The 12,576-nt window shown below is 47.1% G+C and overlaps 1 pseudogene; it reads right to left on the reverse strand.

The window, feature by feature from the left end:
* Positions 1-334: 334 nt before the first annotated feature.
* Positions 335-8,308, reverse strand: LOC144127719 (uncharacterized; annotated as a pseudogene).
* Between the last annotated feature and the right edge of the window lie 4,268 nt (positions 8,309-12,576).

Genomic DNA, 12,576 nt, shown 5'->3' on the forward strand with positions numbered 1-12,576 from the left:
AGTCAACTAACACGTCAGCCAGTCCTTTGGCGGCTTGCCGCTCTGCCTTCGGTGGAGTGATACATAATTCAAAGAGCCCACGTGTATTTTTATTTCCGTGGGCCTAATTCGTGGTTATATTGCCTGTGACTGAAACCGTTTATTCACAGAAACCTAAAAAACTGAATGAAAACGAAGCCATCACAGCACTGGCTTAAAGGCACTTCACGAGTTGGTTGACTCCGCCTACCTACCGCGTTCAGTTCAAAAAATGGCGGGAGCCGGGACGTTTCATCCGATTTAATTAGGGCAATCGGCCACACAGGATAATAATTCGAATTTTCTAACAATGCCCGGAACGTGTAGATAGAGTAACCGCGGTAAAAAGATAAGTTCAGATTTCTCTTTAATGCATCTTTAGTGCATTTCGAGGCCAATCTTCAGCAGAAATCTTGACGCGGTCACTGATCATGAACTGAACAGAAAAAACAACAAAATCGGTCCACGATAAACCATATAAACAATCTGGCCAAGGACCTGATAGTAGTACTCATGGCCGCTGTCCAGCCTAAACACACCCGTGCTGTCCTTCTTGAGGCAGTGCCCATCCCCCATATTGTCGGGAGTTTTTCCCTTCAAACTGTATGGGCACTACACCTCAAGAAGGCCATGTGAAGGAATTTCGCACGGGTCGAAGAGTAGCCTGTCCGGTGAAGCTCCCAGCCATGGACACGAAGGGTCCACGACCAATCCGTTCCGAAAGGCCTCGGCATCATGGCCCCTGGCTTTCATCACAGCCACGTACCGCTGCACAGCCGGCTCCTCATTCGTAATGCCGTACCTGCAATAACAACATAAAAAAGGCAGGCACTTTCATCTCAAGAGGAACTTTCACCTATAGAGCAGAGTTGGGTGTGCTCGCCTGGTCTACAGCAAATAAATAACCGTTCGTATTGTATTGTAGGGCAGTCGGCTAATCAAAAAATGAAGATAAAGGAAAGAACACATGCTGTTCTGAACCTGACTTGGTGCATATCCACAGCAAAAAAGCAAATGTGGCGACACCATTTGACCTCTTTTTGAAAAGGTCTATAAAGGCAACGTTTTCTTTTTTTTTTCAGACGTCCACATACTTTGCTGAAATTATGGTGAGCTCTCCAGGCAACGTTCTGCATGCATTGTCATGCTCCGCACTTGTTGATCTTCATTCTTCATTTTCTGAAGGGAAAAATTTTGACCTTTGGTCTTTCAAATAGCGATTAAACTTACCGCTTGTGGTCACCTGTGTAACTATTCGACGAGCACATAGGAGGCTTCACAGCACTACCCATGCCGCCATGTGTTGTTCGAAATTCATTTTCCGTATTTAGTAAAACAAGACCTCACTTACTGCACAGCCCTGACACGGGAAAGGTCTTTGTCTGCAGTCAGGTTCGGCAGGCCTTTCTCTGTCCACATAGGGCGCTTGACGACAACCCCAAATGATGAAGCAGTCAATCGATGGACGCGGGCTCTCTTCCACATCTCGCTGCCAGTATGCTGCCTCGTGTTCTTTTCGAGATCGATGGCCTCCTGGCTGGATACTTGCAAACCCTGGAAAGAAAACATTTTAGGTAGTTACTGATATGACAGCTGTTCACCTGTGTAACCTCTCGCCTCAGACTTACTTATATTGCCAAATTATGCATATTATTAGCGCAACCAGGACGGGGACGCAAAGAACGTGTTTGTCTCTTTTCTTTGTGTCCCTGTCCTGGTTGCGCTAAAACTATGTATAATTTGTCACAAATCCAACTAGCCCAACATCTAACTCTTTAAAAGTATATTATATTGGCAGTGCTGTTTGCTATGGCTCTACCACACTGTGTAGATAGCTTAAAACGTTTTCTCAAAAAAAGGGACAACTTTCTCAGGCCCATATTGCGCAAAGTGGTCTAGCAATCACACACCAAACTTTTTCTCACCACCGAGGCAGTAGCCTGTATAAACAATTCGTTCAATATCTGAGTGACTATAATGATGATTGAAGTCAAGGTTACTGCTCTGCAACTGAAATAATGAAATCGTTATAATGGACACCTGCTACTTAAACTACCAGCTGCTAGTTGTTGCTTTTTGTGTTATTTTGTTATTCATGAGTGACTATCTATTTTTATTTCCTTCAGCAGTTACGAAATAGACTGCTGTGCGGTTTGAGGCAGCTAGGTTTTCAACATGGAAAGTATGAAAGAAACAGCACGACACGGAAGCCACACTATAGTTGGATACAACTCAAGAAAAAAGCGGCACTTCCGCTCAAATGACCCCCCCCCCCCCCACACACACACAATCCAAGGCTGTCGACCAATTTTCATTGCGCCGCGGCCAATCCGATTAAGACATTGTTAACTGCCTTCCATCTGCCACTTCTTGCGATGACATTGAGGGAATGTCACCTAGAGCGTCTTCGGCCTCATTGAGTCATGCACGAGGTGGATCAGCAGGCCATTTACTCGGTTATCTCCAGCCTCCAGGTGAAACGTGCACTTACCTTAAGGATGGCTGCTTCAGCGGCAGAGAAATCTATATCTTGTAGATGCCACTTGCGACACGACTCAAACAGTCGTGGCGGAGTCGGCATTTCTGCAGTGCCAGCATTTGTGCACACTATTTCTGGTGCCACATGAACTTAAAATCCATGTGGCACGAGAGGCATCAAATACTGCAAAGGACTGCCAACTGGTGTCAGCCCAGTTTTTGAAGCCGTTTCAACGAGTTGAGTGCTTTCAAGGTGTCTTGAATATGGCGAAGGACACAGTTCACCAGTGCTCGCCCCAAGTGTCCTTATTCTTGAAGAAAGGTCCTCAAATGGTTGGGTGCTGTCTTGCATCATAAAACCTGGTGCTGGTCGGCTTTGAGAGGCCACCTTGTCGCACACTCCTCCAGTCCACAAATTGCAAAGGTAGCGGTGCAAATGGGCTGCTACGAGGGTGGTGATGGTGAAAGCCTTTATTTAATGAAAGAGGTGAGGCTCTTTAAAGAGCCCCGCAATGGGTGGTGTCCTTATTCCGGGACCCCATTGGTCGAAGCCGCCAGCTTAGCCCTCTTGATCAAAGCCTTTCGGGACCGAAGGTCCGAACAGCCAAGCAGGGCCGCCTCCCATTCCTCTCTGGTAGGGTAGGAGTGGGGGGAGAGAGCTGAGTTGCGCTGGCAAGCCCAAACCATGAGGTAGGTGTCAGCCACCTCCCCACAGTGTTTGCACCTGCCAGTGAAAGCGGGATCGAAGTGTTTTAGTACTGCAGGGCACAGCATTGTGTTCGTGAATAATCGGAGTAGAACGCGTTCGTTTGTTTTCCCCAGTCCCTTTTCAGGGCCCGGTAGAGGCGATGCCTATCCTTAAAATAGGATGTGATAGCTTTGAAGGAGAGTAAGTAGCTACCTTCAGGTTCCAGGTGCTCAGGAGCCAATGGGAACTCCCGGTGAATGAGTGCTCGGGCCGCAGCGTCTGCAGCTTCGTTTCCTGCTAGGCCCTGATGGCCCGGAGTCCAAACCAGGCAGCGGGGTGTAGGATCGGTATCCCGGCTGCAGTTCCTTAGTATTCGTTCAGCTAGTGGAGTTATCCAGCCAGCCTCATAATTGCGACATGCCGAATGCGAGTCTGTTATTATGTGTTTGGATTTTGAATCAGAAGCAGCTAGGGCGATGGCAACCTCTTCAGCTTGTGTTGTGCCTGGGGCTCGAAAGGAAAGCCCATCCACCTGTATTTCTTGATGTATGACCGGGGCCGTGTACCACCCCCCGTGGGTAGGCCCAGCTACATCTACGTAAAAGACACCATGTTTGTTGCCATAGTGGTGCGCTAAGGCTTCCGCTCTAGGCTGACGACGACCACTATGATCCTCCTTGTCCACCTTAGTGGGGAGGGGTCGAACTCTGACGGCGCGTCTCCAGAGTTCGGGCACTCGGACCCGCTCCTGAATGTGAAAATCATGTTGGATGTGAAGGCGGGCTAGCAAGTGCCGACCCGACTTCGTTTGGGCTAGCCTCGTGTATTGATTTGTGAGATGGGCTTCTTTGAGTTCCTGAAAAGTGTTCACCACTCCCAATGCAAGAAGTCTCGCATTGGAGGTGGACACAGGAAGGTCAAGTGCCCTCTTCATCATTTTGCGGAGTATTACCTCAACTTTGTCTTCGTCGTGTTTCCGCATGGGTAGATAAGCGACCGAATAGAGGATTCGGCTGATTACGAAAGCATGGGCCAGCCGCACGGCATCCCTGCTTCGCAAACCCCCTCTCTTGTTGGAGACGCGACGGACCATACGGCAGCCGCCGCGGTGGCTGAGTGGTTACGGCGCTCGGCTGCCGGCCCGAAAGACGCGGGTTCGATCCCGGCCGCGGCGGTCGAATTTCGATGGAGGCGAAATTCTAGAGGCCCGTGTACTGTGCGATGTCAGTGCACGTTAAAGAACCCCAGATGGTCGAAATTTCCGGAGCCCTTCACTACGGCGTCTCTCATAGCCTTAGTCGCTTTGGGACGTTAAACCCCCATAAACCATAAACCAAACCAGGACCATACGGCCTACTTGGTCTCCAACTTTGCGGAGTTTGTGCAATGTTGTGTCTACTCTTCTTTGGTTATGGATGAAGAGCCCGAGTATTCGAATCTCTTTGACCTCGTGTATGGGGCCACTTGTTAAGGAGAGATGTATTTGGGCAGTGTCCTTAGGGGATGCCCTAAGGTGCACAAATTCAGACTTGTTGGGTGCGCATTGGAGACCACAGTGCCCTGCGTAGCGATCCACTACGTGAGCGGCTGTTTGCAGGCATTCCTCCATGCGCCCTAAGTTTCCCTCTGTGGCCCAGATCGTGATATCATCGGCATACAGCGCATGCCGTATGCCTTGGATACCATTCAACTTGTCTGGGAGATGGAGCATCGCCAAATTAAAGAGCTATAGGGGGATAGCACCGCGCCTTGTGGTGTCCCCCGCGTACCCATTTGATACGAACCAAATTCTTCCTCTTGGATTCTGATTAGTGCGGCTCGATCGGTCAGGAAGTCTTTGATATAGTTGAAAGTGTTGCGGCCACAGTTGGTTTCATTGAGGTGTGTCAGTATGACGCTGTGTTTGATGATGTCGAAGGCTCCTTTCAACTCCAAGGCCATAACGACCTTGTCATTGTGTGGGTGTTCGACTGGTTGTATTATGTCTCTGTTGAGCTGGAGCAGTACGTCCTGTGCCGGCTTATGTGGGCGAAAGCCGAACATAGTGTCTGGAAATGTGTTTCGTTGCTCCAAGTATTCGGAGAGCCTATCCCGCATCATGGTTTCCATCAGCTTGCCCACACATGAGGTGAGCGAGATAGGCCTCAAGTTGTCTGTGTTGATTTCCTTTCCCGCCTTGGGGATGAAGGTTACTAGGGCTGTTTTCCAATCAAGGGGGAGCGGGTTCTCGCCCTTCCATATAGTATTGATGTACTTCAGAAGGGCCTCATACGCCTGGTCAGGGAGATTGGCCAGCAGTTGAACTGTGACTTTGTCCCGTCCAGGCGCAGTGCCTCTCCTCCTTTTGGTCAGGGCTGCCTTGAGATCAAATAATTGGAACGGTTGGTCCAACTCAGGATTATCTTTGCCTGCGTAAAGATGCTCCTGACCGCGAGGGTCCTGTTTGCAGTAGAGATACTTGTCCTTGAGTGACTCTGCAAGTTGTGTTTTGCTGCCCTTGAAATTATGGAGTGGCGCTGTGTTTCGCCCCGGGTCTGCGCGGGGTCTATATGGCTGCGGAAAAGCCTCCAAGTGTTCTTGCCGGACATCTGTCTGGCAGCCGTACTACAGCGATCTATCCAGTTGGCGTCAGCAAGCTGCGAGGCATACTGAGCTGCTTTGTGAGTGAGATCTAGGATGCGCTTCTTGAGTATTCTGTTATGTTTCTGTCTTTTCCAACATTTGGTTAGGCTGCGGCGGGCTTCCCAGATATGTAATAGATAGTTGTCCACTGCCGGGCAGTCTTCCGTGGTCTGTATCTGTGTTTCGTGCTGCTTGAGTGTTGTCATAAGTGTTTGGGCCCACTGATCGTACCCATCTTTAATCAGGTTGGCTGAGGGCAGGGACTTTCTGAAAGCCTGCCAGTATGGGAGTAGAGCTTGTGTGAGGGGCTTTTTGAGGGGCCGCGTGTGAATAAGTGTGTTAATGATGAAGTGGTCACTGCCTAGTGTCTCTTCCGTGTTGTTCCATTCCACGTGTTGGATGTGTTTGGAAAGTGTGAGATCAGGACACGTGTCCCGAGTCACAGAGTTTCCCATTCGTGTGGGATGCTCTAGGTCGGTCTGGAGGGTGATGCCTAGCGTAGAGATAAGCTCCGCTAGCTTTCTACCTCGCGCCTCCCCCTTTTTGTAGCCCTATAACTGGCTGCGGGCATTGAAATCTCCCACAATAAAAAATGGGTCCCGACCTGCTATCTTCAGTGCCCGGCTGAAAATAGTGCAAGAGTATGTTATCTCTATGTCGAGGTCTACCTCATGTGCTGTGTACGACTTATGTACAAGAATACAGGTGGATGGGTCCCGCTGAAAAGTGGTGTATCCAGAAATTTTGGCCGATGCCCCAGGTTCTTGAAGCGCGACAATGGCGGCATGAAAGTCCATTGTTTCAAGGTAAAGGCGTAGGTCTGCTCGTTTCGCGCGGTCGCGAAAGCCTCTACAATACCATTGTATTATGCCCAAAGCTTCCTGTTTTATTTTACGAGGTGTCATCTTAGTGCCCTGAGCCATGATGAAGGCTACGAGGGCGCCTCCACTGCTGTGGCAGCTCGGTGCACGCTACCTCTGGTGGAGGTTCCTTATAGCCATTGCTCTTAAGTAGCAACACTAGCTTTAATGCGGCTACACTGTGGCTACACACTCCACAAGCACCAGCTGGGCAATCGCATCTTGCAGACGCCACTGATCCACAGCTTTTCAAAGTGAGGCACACCTCATAGGGCTTTGATGCCTTCTTCTGGCTCCGAAAACAAGTGCACTTGACGTGCACCTCATCAGGCCTGCAAAAAAAAATGAAAAAATTTCATGTCAACCATTTAGAGGAATTTTTGACCACTGCATACTGATATCAGTTTTTTGTACACTTTCCATTATAGCTCCATGCAACCTATTTGGTGAACTATAGACATGCCAAACAATTACATTCGCATGAAACTGCATTACAATGACATGTGGAGCTCACAATACATTGCTGTTCTTTTATTTTTTCAGGTACTAGTATCCTATGGTGCTCCTTCTACTCTTGTATGGCAGCAACATGAATATACGTTTGTGGCGAGAGCCTCATTCGCCAGACAGCATGAAACATGCTCTGAGCGTGCAGGTTCACCACAGACTTGATTCTCGACAAAGGAAAACTAATTCTAAAGGATGTGCGGAGTCAAAGAGAGAGATATATATATCTCAAAGGGCAAAGCGGCTAGAGGTTTATGCTGCAGCACGCCTCCCGTGACCGACGAGCGGCGCAGATGGGCGAGGCGTCTTGAGTTACCGAACACACGGCACCGGCGTGTCGCGTCGCTTCCCTCTTGCTTCCTCTACACGCTTGTTCCAAGAGAACAGAGAGCAGCCCACGCAGCACGCTTCAGTCATTGGCGCAGAACACTGTACAGACGCAGGCTTGTCTAGAGCGCCCGAACTGAGGCCCGCGAAGCAAGAGATGAGAAATTTAAAAACAGGTGTTTTCACGGTTAATCCCAGCACGCAATCGCTGCAGCATAGCCAAACACAGCATAAAAACAAAAGCGCAGTTCTCACACAAAAGCTGCGGTAAGATTTCTGGTTACTTGTGTAGCACACTGATCCTGAGCTCTCTAGACCAGCGTGCACACATCAACACGACTTCAGACAACATTAAGAACGAGGTCGCGTTCCTATCGCATTTTCACCCAACATGACGCCCGAGTTGAAGTCTGAGCATTAAAAGTTGTTAAACACGCTACGCTTATATTTTTCCTAGTGAGGAGACATATATGCTGCAGTTAGCAACTAAATTTAAACGCGTTCTCTGCCACTGACGTGCAGCGCGGACGCACTTCAGTGGTATGCACGGACGCAACAGAAGCACCGAGAACGCGAATTTTTGCAAGTCCACAAAAGAGGCACTAATACTTTACCTGCAGGATGACACGGCAACGCGCACTGCCGACGGATCGCAGTAAGTCTCGCATACCAGCTTGTAGCTTCGCTGAGAGGCGCGGCCGGACGGACCGCGCACACCGTGGGCATCACAATAGGAGTTCAAAAGCATTTCCGAAAATCCGTCCGGGATGATGGTCAGGTCCTTCGACCACTGCATATTTTCCGCCATCGCTTTCACAAATGCAAGCAAAGTATTGTAGACGCCACAAGGTGGAAACTGGTGCAAAGGCTGTGCAGAGCACCTGTCCGTCTTCTAGGTGCCCAAAATATGGCGACGGCGCCGACGGAAGTTGCTGATGATGATGCCTGCCAAGTTGCCAGACTGAATTTTCTAAATGGTCTACTGCCAAATAAACTCGATTACTGGAGCTAGAGCTAGCTAAGGTGCGTGTAAAGCTAAAAGGGAAAAGACGCAAACCCAAGAGTTGGTGGAATGAGGAGGTCAAGAGGGCGATAGAGAAACGTCAGGAAGCGTCCAGGCAACACAGATATTCCAAGAAGAGGGGAGAACCAGAAGTTGAAGTAGACAGGAAATGGGATACCTTCATAAAGTGTAGAAGGGAAACATCCTATTTGATTAATGAGAAAATTAGAAGGAAGGGGGACCAATGGATGTCAAAAGTAATAAAAAAGGATAGAAAAGCAGCTCAAAAATTCTCGAAAAATCTAAATGCAATAAGTAATGAGACTAGGCTAGAACAAAGGTTTATTGTTACAGATCACGGTATTCGACTAAAAGAGGATGAAGCGATAAAACGCATAGGAACAAGGATGACAGCAACATTCAAAGAAAGAAATGTTGCACATAATTTATCGATGGAGGATAGACCGGTTACTGCAATAGCTTCACTTCAGCAAAGAGAGTGGGAAAGGGCAGAGAAGAAGGTTCCTAGTGGCACATCAACAGGACCAGATGGTATTCCGATTACGTTAATAAAGAAGCAAAGACCTAAATCCAAGCAAACATTAGTACAGGTAGTGAATAAAACGATAGTGGATGGGAAAGCCTCCGATGAATGGCGATTAAGTAGAATGAACAGGATTTATAAGGAAAAGGGGGACAAAGCTGACGTAAGTAACTACCATCCCATAGCAGTAACATCTATGGTTTACGGGGTGGTGATGCAGATTATAAAGGACAGATTGCCGGCTTGGGTGGAGAACGAGGGGGTGCTACGGGAGCTACAAAATGTGTTTCGAAAACAAAGGAGCTTGGATGACAATCTGTTTTCATTGACGCAGTATATAGAGACTGCTGGAAAGGAACACAGGCCCCTTATGGCTAGCATTTCTGGATATGAAAGGACGCTTCGACAACGTTATTCAAGAGTATCTGTGGGACATACTGGGCACATTGGATGTTGAACATGGAGTAATTAATCTTTTAAATGATATATATATACATATATATATATGGTTGTTTTTCTGCTGGTTTATAAGAATTTTCTTTAAACCAATTGATTGGCATTAGAAATTAACAAAAAGAAAACATTCTCCTATGCACCTTGGTTTCGGTGACTGTTGGCTTCCTTAATATGTTTGTCAAACGAGCCTCTCATTTCATTTGCCTTGTCTGCTAATAGCTTAACGGGGGTCTCGGTTCTGGCAGTCTTGATGCCATAGGTAGCATAAGAGGGCTCTCGCACAGTTTCCGCCCTCGCCGTTAAATGACGTTCTACGTCACACTTGCGGTATTACAGGACGTGCTACGTCCACCGCTATGGACGAGGGTGGCGCTGGTGAACACTCTCAAGGTTCGCTTACACACAAAACATAAATACCCACGAAAGCAGCAGATTGAACAGCCGTCGCCGTAGCTCAGTTGGTAAGAGCACCGGACGCGATATTCGGAGGTCGTGGGTTCGGATCCCACCGGCGGAATGGTTGTTTTTTCTGCTGGTTTATAAGAATTTTCTTTAAACCAATTGATTGACATTAGAAATTTTAAAAAAAGAAAACATTCTCCTATGCACCTTGGTTTCGGTGACTGTTGGCTTCCTTAATATGTTTGTCAAACGAGCCCCTCATTTCATTTGCCTTGTCTGCTAATAGCTTAACGGAGGTCTCGGTTCTGGCAGTCTTGATGCCATAGGTAGCATAAGAGGGCTCTCGCACAATTTCCGCCCTCGCCGTTAGATGACGTTCTACGTCACACTTGCGGTATTACAGGACGTGCTACGTCCACCGCTATGGACGAGGGTGGCGCTGGTGAACACTCTCAAGGTTTGCTTCCACACAAAACATAAATACCCACGAAAGCAGCAGATTGAACAGCCGTCGCCGTAGCTCAGTTGGTAAGAGCACCGGACGCTATATTCGGAGGTCGTGTGTTCGGATCCCACCGGCGGCATGGGTGTTTTTTCTGCTGGTTTATAAGAATTTTCTTAAAACCAATTGATTGGCATTAGAAATTAAAAAAAAAGAAAACATTCTCCTATGCACCTTGGTTTCGGTGACTGTTGGCTTCCTTAATATGTTTGTCAAACGAGCCCCTCATTTCATTTGCTATATATATATATATATATATATATATATATATATATATATATATATATATATATATATATATATATATATATATATATATATATATATATATATATATATATATATATATATATATATATATATATATATATATATAGTGCTTATAAAATGGGAAAAAATGTATCAGAGCCTGTAGAGATACAGCGGGGGCTTAGGCAAGGATGTCCTCTCTCTCCTTTGTTGTTCATGTTGCACCTTCAAGGGTTGAAGACCAAGCTGGAGAGGAGCGGACTAGGCTTCAACCTTTCTTTTTTCAAGCAAGGAGAATGGATTAAAGATTCATTACAGGGACTAATATACGCCGATTATATAGTGCTAATGGCTGACAACACGGAAGATTTACAGAAGTTGATAGACAAATGTGGCAAATAGGGAGATAGATTAGGTTTCAAGTTTAGTAAGGAGAAATCTGCAGTCATGATATTTAATGATGAGGTCGGCGAGCATAGAATACAGGAGTTCACGCTAGAAGTAGTGGATGAATACAAGTATCTTGGGGTGTGGATAAATAACGGTGCTGAGTATCTGACAGAGCATGAAAAATGTGTAATGAATAAATCTAGTAGGAATGAGCTGTCATGAAAGATCGCGCACTGTGGAATTACAATAGGTATGAAGTGGTAAGAGGGATCAGGAAAGGGGTGAAGGTTCCTAGCCTGACTTTCGGTAATGCAGTCCTGTGCATGACACCAGCTGTTCAAGCAAGGTTAGAAATTAAACAACGTGGCGTACGGAGGGTAGCTTTGGGAGCACATGGTAATACATCAAATCAAGGGTTACAGGGTGATATCGGATAGGCGTCGTTCGAGAGCAGAGAAGCTAGCAGTAAGATAGCATTTGAGGAGCGATTGAGAAAAATGGGGGAATGGCAGTGGGCTAGGAAAGTTTTCAGATACCTGTATATAAGGAATGTTGATACGAAATGGAGAAAGCGAACTAGAAAATTGACAAGCAAATATGTGGACTGCAGTAGGGGGGAAAATCAGCGATTATCGGTTAAGAAAAAGGTTAAAGAAACAGAGAGAGTTCTGTGGAAAACAGGAATGCAGACGAAATCAGCACTGGGAACATACAGGATTTTTAAGCATGAAATTGCCAAAGCAAATATCTATGATAATTGTAGGGGAAGCTTTTGTTGTTTGAGGCCAGTACGGGAGTTTTGCGGACTAAGACATATAGAGCCAGGTACCACGAGATATATGCGTTGTGCGTTGCGTGCGGAGAGGAGGACGAAACAGCTGAACACTTGATACTTTTCTGTAAAGGGCTTCACCCTACAGTGGAAAGCAGCGGGGCTGATTTATCCAAGGCATTCGGGTTTAAGTACAGTGAAGGGAAGGTAGATATGAAGCCGGTAGAAGTAACCAAGCGAAGGTTATCTGATTGGTGGCTAAAATCAAGAGAAGAGTAAAATTTCATTCCTAGTAGTCCTGAAAGGTGCAGCCCCTCTTTCTCTTTGTCACCAGAGTGCTAGGTTCTTCCGAGTCAGGTGCTGAGCTGGAGGAGTGCTGCATCTGCATGGAGCACAGGCCAGAGGTGACTCTGCCCTGCAGCCACAGCTACTGCCTGCGATGCATCGAGCAGTGGTGAGTCTCACTTGAGGCAGACTCTTGAACGTCGGAGTTCAGCATCAGACAATAGGCAGAGACATGACTCCAAAGCAGTTTTTAGCATACCCTCAGTCCAGCATTGCAGCACATACTTGTGCTGTCTGCTGCCTCTCGGCAGCTGCAGCCTACAGTCAGGAGAGCTGAGTCGTCCACGTATTTGTTTCTTCTGACATGCTATGGTATTGGTATAGCTTCAAGCACAAGTGGTTTGTTCTGTACTTATTTATTTATTTATTTGTTACTCAAAGGTCCACGAGGGACATTACGTGAGGGGTGGGCT

This window comes from Amblyomma americanum, chromosome 4 (assembly GCF_052857255.1).
Source record: "Amblyomma americanum isolate KBUSLIRL-KWMA chromosome 4, ASM5285725v1, whole genome shotgun sequence".
In the NCBI taxonomy this organism is placed as follows: Eukaryota; Metazoa; Arthropoda; class Arachnida; order Ixodida; family Ixodidae; genus Amblyomma; species Amblyomma americanum.